The following is a 7,707-nucleotide window of genomic DNA, read 5'->3' on the forward strand; positions in this document are numbered from 1 at the left end:
AAAGTCAATAATAATAACCAGAGGTTAGACAACAATTTTATTCCCCTTAAAGACCCACTAGAAAAGGTGCTTGAACTGCTCCTTTCCAAATACAAGGGTGACCTCCCACCACCATTTGAGCCACCATTCCAAGTCAAAGACTAGAGTAAGTGGTGCAAATTGAACCGAAACCATGCACATGACATGCAAAACTGTTACCATCTAAGGCTCGTCATTCAAGAGTTGATCGATAGGGGGACATAACTGCACCACCTAAAAATCAACCAGTTGAATAGCCCAATCAAAAGATGGGCATCTTCACAACGCAGCCACAACGACAGAAGCTCAACAACCCAAAGGGGAATGTGAATGTCCATATGATCAACAATAGAACTGAAGAAAAAGATCCAGTTCAATTCATATTCCCATGGGAACATCACCTTCAAGAACTCCAATAGGAACTAGCTGATCTTCTAAAAGGGAGTATCCCTTCACCACAAAGCTTCGACCCCTTTGCCACAAAGCCTCGACAACCCACCTAAGTGGGGTCAATATGAGGATGATGTGTTGGAAATCGATGTGGTTCATATCAATGAGAAGGGATCCTCTTCCAGTCAAGTGGCCAACACCCCAAAGTTCCCCATTACTCTTGGATGGGTAGACCCTATTGAGCTTCAGGTAGGTGAAGTAGACTCCTTGACCTGAAGTGGCCATGTTTTCAAGCTCATCCGATTGATGGCCGATACCCTCAAGGAGAGATTACCCAAGCAGGAGACGAATACGATAAATTGGGAACCTTAAAATGAGTTCTGAGAAAGCTCAACTACTTACAATCTGTTGGTCCATAATCCAGGCTCACATCTCCATCTTGAAGCTGCTTAACAACTCAGTTGCGCATAAGGCCCAGATTGAGAAAGTCCTCACAAAGATGCACATCCCAAGAAACATCCAACTGAAAATGCTATGCGGGATGATCAACTAGTTGACGACACTAATGATAATCGTATTCATGAATGAGGACATCCCGGTCAAATTTAATAGCTTCTATGTCCAGCCATTGCACATCATCGTTTCCAAGCAAGGGTATGAAATAAGAAGAGTGCTTGTCGACAACGAGGCAACCCTAAACATATGCCCTCTAAAAACAGTAGGCAGATAGGCAAGACTCCATATAACTTCAAACCGTGCCAGCTCAATATCGTGGCATATGAGGAACCAAGAGGAAAACAAAAGGCATATTGCCTCTCACTCTCAAGATCGGCCCCGTCGCCCAAGTGATGAAGTTTTATGCCTTTGACATAAAACTCCCATTTGACATGCTGCTAAGAAGGTCGTATATGCACGAGAATCTTGTGGTAGCCTCTACGCTCCATCAGTGCCTCAAATTTCCAACCAAGAATGACATCGCTAAAGTATGTGTTGAACTCCCATCTCTTCCCAGCTCTACTGTAGATAACGGGAAGCTAGCCATAGGAATCCCGCTTGTTTCCTTCAAGCAAGCTGCTTGCGCCACCATGCACCTAAAGGCCAGCGATCTTGTTCCTCAAATTCTTTCAACTTTTGCATTGAAGGAAGATATTATCCAATATCAACATCAATACAGTTTTGGGTCCCTTGACGCTTGGCACATTGCTCTTCTCCCAAGGCTTCTAACCTGGCCAAAGCTTGGGAAGTCAAGGACAGGGCATAACGAAGGCAATCTCTGAATCATCCTAAGCTAAAATTGAAAGTAAGGATAGAAGAGCAATCGAGTGTTCCCTCAACCTATGTCAGAGCCGGATGAAGCCTTCATATTACCCTGACTTTGTTTCTGGAGGCATTCAAAGCCTCGATCCTCTCAATGCTCGTCCTTCAAAACTTTCAAAAGTGATCCTTAGCACTCCAACAATGGAGAATTCTCCTTCTTCACCCAAACTATGAATTGAAGACCACTTCACTAATCTGAATCTTGAAGAGCTCACGATCGGCCCTAACACGGGAATTAGTCCATCATCCCCTTGTCTCAGGAATGGCTAGAAGCATACCAGCAGCACGTTTGAGTCCCAATGCCAAAAAATGGATAGACACGAGGTGGCCACCTAGCCACCCTAAACCTCTCGCGAGTCTCATAAGGGACACCTCTTGCAACATCAAAAAAACCAATGAATATTCTAAACATGATAATAAGGAAAAAGAAATTCTAAAATCGATAAACACTAAAGATAGCTCATTAATGGTGCAAAACACTCAAGATGATGAATCAATAACCCGAACAAAGATCAAGAGGAGCAACTGTCTAAAGAAATCCCACAACCTGAGGGGAAGGAGTTTGTGGAAACTCAGTATGAAAATGTATGCAAATAAAGGATCTCTCCCAATCCCAACAAATCAATTGCATGCATAAGATTTCAGACGTCCTTCACATGTAATAATTAAAAAAAAAAAAAAGAAGAAGAAAAGGAAGAAAGAGAGAAGGCAAATAAAGACATGAGAAAGAAAAAGAAAAATGAAGACTAATATATACATATATATCAAGAATTGTCTGCACCAAAAAAAAAAAAAGGGAAGAGGAATATCACATCCTCGACCCTGTATCCTCCCGAATATCCTCGACTACCGGTGTATGAGAACCTGACTCTCCCTGACCCTCCAACCTCGGTTGCATTTGCCTCAATCTCTTTGTGACTTGAGTGGTTGCCCAAGACTACATCCGACTCCGAGCAAAATATGGTGGTGGCACCCTTCTGTAAGGATCCTCATCTGCTTGAGAAGGATCACCGCCTGCTGCCCACAGATCGGCCTTTAACTTACCAACCTTGTCAATGATACCATGCACATCCTCCCGAAGATCACGGCATTGTGATTTAGATGAATTTTGGTAAGCCAAAAACATAAAAGAGAGAAGTCATAACAAGGGAAAAGGCATAAACAACCAATACAATGAAAAAAAATAAAGCATACGCTCTCGTATCGGATACCTCTCAAGATCTCTGACAAGGACAAGAGATGGTCCTGGAAGGGTGGGAATGATGGAGGAAGCAGATGTTGTCGATCGCACCCTCTCCGGCTCAGCTCTAACCACGTCCAACCACTATCAGAGTGCCTCGCTCTGTCACTGATGTGACTTTGGTACTCTCCAGCTCGGCTCTGGCCTCCTAACTTCGCCACAAGAATACCTCACTTTATCTCTGACAGAGGCCTGACTATTTCCAACTCCTCTCTCAAGTCGTCACTGTCCATCCCTTATATCGCACTCAATTGGTCTAGCTCATCCCTCATAAATTCACACTCAGCTCGAAGAAGAATAACATCCTCACAAGAGGTCCTACCCTCACCAGAGCGTGCAATCTCCAACTATTGCACCACTGCCTCGTTATGATTAGTTAGGGTGGCTATATCTCTCAAAGCAACCCTATATCTATCCTCATACAAAGGCAAGGGGATGCCTTCCTCCTCTTCCTCACCAACGACCTGATCGGCCCTAACACTCCACTCCTCTATATAAGAAGTCATCTCTCTCATATAGGATGAAGCATCACCATAGGAGCCCACGGGGGTGTGATTTAAAAAAAAGACTGGGATCGGTCAAACTGTCGAGTAATGCGACAAGGAAAATATGGCTCCACCACTTGCATACAGATCAAATGAGTCATCGTCCTAAAGACCAGGGAATAATCAACATAAACAGCAGGGGCAGGATCGACTCTCATGGGGGTCCAATGAATTTGGAAAATCAAAAAGATGAGTCAACTCAAAAGGGGCCTCCTTCCTAAGAAAAAACTAAAAAATATGACCAAAAAAAGAAAAAAGAAAAAAAAAATAGAGAGAGGGAGAAGGAAAGAATGATAGCTCACCTCCCCCACATACTGAGTGTCCAGAAAAAGCTAGTAATAGCACGTGAAAGTCTCCTCGGTTCCTCAAACCCCATATGACCAACAATGGATTGTCAGGAACGATGGTGCTAACCGCTCGGGAATAGGATGGGGAATGTTAGAATGCTCCCATGCCATGCCCAAACCTGAAAACGAAAAAATGATGATCTCACAAGAAAAGTGTAAAAGCCTAATTCCCTGAAAGAAAATGAACAAAAGCTTGAATAGATTAAAGAATGGTCAAATACTTGGAGGAATATTGAGCAACCTCCAGAAACACAGGCTCCCATGGAAACATGGAAAAAATGACAATACAGCCAAGCCAGAATCGCCAAACTTCATGCTACTCCCTCCATGTAGTCTAAATCTCGCGTTACCCAAACCATCGATATGTGGGCTCGACCCTTGTTATGATCGGGAAATAAGAACTCACCAAACAAATATATGAGAAAGGCTCGCAAACTACATACCTCAAGGGGAGAGAGTGGCCCATGATCAATAGTCAAATCCATATCCTGCCTAAACACCTTTGGCTCCTTTACAATCATGGAATTCTCAATGGTGTCATGAGCTTTTTCTCTATCTTCTCTCGCATCTCCTGATCAGAAAGTGGCATAGGAGGTAATGTTGTATCCTCATCAGAAGGTATTCTGTCCTCTGCGTCTATATCTCCAGGTTCAGAAACATCACAATTGACTCCCTTTGAATATCTGGAGGTCTGAGCACTCGACTCTCCTAACCTCCTTCTAGCCCTAGCTGTCGTGCTAGTCAAACACTGAATAGACTCACCCTGAGCCTGCCCACTCTCCTCGGGCTCCCTCAATCCATCATCCTCCTCCGTATGAGCCTTCCCTCACTGGTATGGTCTGCTAGATGCCATGATCGAAATGTCAGGAACCCGAGCACCTATTCATCTATCTGACTTATATGGAAGACCAGTAACCAGATGCCTCAATTTCCCAAGATGAATTTCCATATCTGTTCGAACCCAAATACTTTCCAAAGGGACACCCAGCAACTCAGTACACTCGGAAGCAAAGCTAGTGGATGCTCCTGAAGGGATACTAAGAAAAGGCTTACCCTCACTTGGAACCCCAAGGATCTTAGTAACATCCTCAAGGGTGGGGAGTAATCTCACCATGTGGTAGAGGAATCGAGTTAGTCTTTGTCATAAACCTCAAACATACCTCAGTAATCAGCTCGGTATCTAGGTTAAAAGATCTGATCCTACAAACTTATCCTGACAAGAGCTTGCATCTGCCTAAGAGGTCAATAATGTTGCCCATTCATGGACGACAAACAAGTGGAACCTACAATCTACATCAAACCCCTGCAAAAGAAATGATGGAAGCAAGGAAAAGAAGAAAAACTATCAATCGTTCAAAACATCATATGCATAGGCAAAACATCTCATAACTGAGTCAAAGAGACGAAATTCCGAAACTGGTGCAAGAATGATGATGGAGATACTCCTAAAAGTTTCTGAAGCAGTAAAGTTAATATCACATATGCAGAAACTATCAAAAACAAAAAAGCTCGAGGGTATTTTGTTCTTTTTTGTACTCAAGGGTATTTTGGTCATTTTACACTTGGGGGACATTTTGGTCATTTTACCATCTCCAGAAATAAAGGGCAGTAACATTGACACAAGATTAACTCCAAGCAAAAGGAGAAAGGTAAAACCTCCCCCAAGGGTATTTTGGTATAGGATAAGAGGCAGTAATGTTCCCTCAAGGGTATTTTGCCCCTTTACACTCGGGGATAAGGGGCAGTAATGTTGATATAGGATTAATTCCAAGCCGAAGGAGAAAGGTAAAACTGTCCTCAGGGGTATTTTGGTCATGTCTGCATCTAGCGGCACTTTGTTCATTTTCCATCCCCCAGGACAAGGGATAACACCGTGATGCAAAATCAACTCGGAGCAAAAGAGGAAAAGTGCAAAATTCCTCTTAAGGGAATTTTGATCATTTTTGCACCAGAGGCATTTTGGGCATTTTATTATCCCCAGGTGCAGAGGTTATCATGAAAATACTAACTAGGATTGAAACTCAAATGGCACAAAAGACATTCCACAAAAAAGAGAGAGGGGGATTGGTTTGCCTTCAAGGGTATTTTGGTCATTTTTACTGCCCAAGTAAAAGAAACAATAATAAAGAAATGCTATCCCAAAACAAAGAAGCTTATGTCGATCATCTTGTTCTGGGTATGTTTTGATACTAAAGTTGTGGAAAACTGTAAGCCAACCCAACAATCATCCGTTCAAACATTCAACCAAACATTCCATAAACATGTTAGAAGAAACTTCGAGGTAAAAGTAAAAACATGTTCGAGAAATTTCTTAAAAAAACATTTAACCACAATCGAAGTATCCTATGAAGGCTTCATAAGTTATCATCTACTTTGAAATTTGGGTAAGAAAATTAATATTTTTCACTAGACAGGAGTTAGCAATATCCCACTCTGAAAACTACCAAGACGTAAATCAATCCAGGTTCATTAAGGAATTAAGACAGACATATCAAGATCATGTTCGGTGAATTTTCAAGGCAGCATAAGGACACGTCCTAACAGATTTCTCAAAAAGGGAACTATGAAAGAAAAACCTATGTAATCTTTTGCAGGGGAAATACAAACTTTTTTTTAAAAAAAAATAATAATCACCCCTTATAATTTTGGCAACAAGATCACTCACAGATGATTTTTTTACAAACAATAGAAATTCCAAAACTTAAATAACACATCAATAAAATAAATCTCAACTACTTAATGCCATTCATACAACCTAATACTGTGTTTGAGAATATAAAATAAAAGAATAAACAATTAAAAGAGCAAAGTTACTGGAGATTACCTCAACCGGGCTTTTTACACCCCACACTGAATCACCACATCCAATTACGTGGGATTAGCGGTCTAGCTTCAATCTCGAATCGGGAAAACTAATTTCGGCCAAACTAGGTAACCACCCTTAAATCTCTACAAAACCCTCACTTCAAAATAATTAGGCTCAAACCCTAATTTTTCCATCCCTTAGATTAGATCAAGAAAGAGAGAGAGAGTTTCTATGTTGGGGCATGCCCCCTAGTGTCCTTTTTAGGAGAGAGAGTAGAAAGAGAGGGATGTGGCCCCAAGGGAAGAGAGAGAGTTTATGGGAGAGCGAGATGTGTTGAGATAGGGGGAGTGCACCCCTATTTATAGTGAAATTTAGGTCTAAGGTTTCTTTAGGGTTTTCCATAGTTTGCCTCTTTTTTGAGATTGAATATGGACCGTTGATCAAGGTGACTTGTGGGGTGAGAGATTTGAACCATCCATTCCATAGATGGGCCATCAACATTATGGAATGTGCATGAACCATTATCCCCCTTTCCTTAAACAGTTTTCCCATCAATATATTTAAATAAATTAAATCCATTAAAGATATATTGCATACCATAAATTTCATATTCCATCTCATATTTCCATAAGAATATTTCGATAATATCAAGTCAAGATATTCCTTCAATAATCAAGATAAGATATGGTCAATATTTTCTAATCAATATTTGACCACATGCTACAAGATGTAGTTACCATATTTAACAAACTTGAAGAAAAGCAACAAGATAAGGTATCCAAGGGTGGGGCGTGCCACCCATGTATAGTATGTGGGGCCCTACCTAATACCCACATGGTGGGCCCATGTGCACTATGGACCCCCATGTATATATATATATATATATATATATATATATTTTTTTTTTTTCAATAAATATTTTAAAATTTAAGGAAAATAAATTTTAAAACATTATAACTTTGTAAATTCATAACTTCACTTTTATAAGTCCAAAAATAAGAAATAAAATATCAAATGACTTATAAAAATTCAAATAATAAATCT

This window comes from Amborella trichopoda, chromosome 11, assembly GCF_054954075.1.
Source record: "Amborella trichopoda isolate Santa Cruz 75 chromosome 11, AtrichopodaSantaCruz75HAP2 v2.0, whole genome shotgun sequence".
NCBI classification, from domain to species: Eukaryota; Viridiplantae; Streptophyta; class Magnoliopsida; order Amborellales; family Amborellaceae; genus Amborella; species Amborella trichopoda.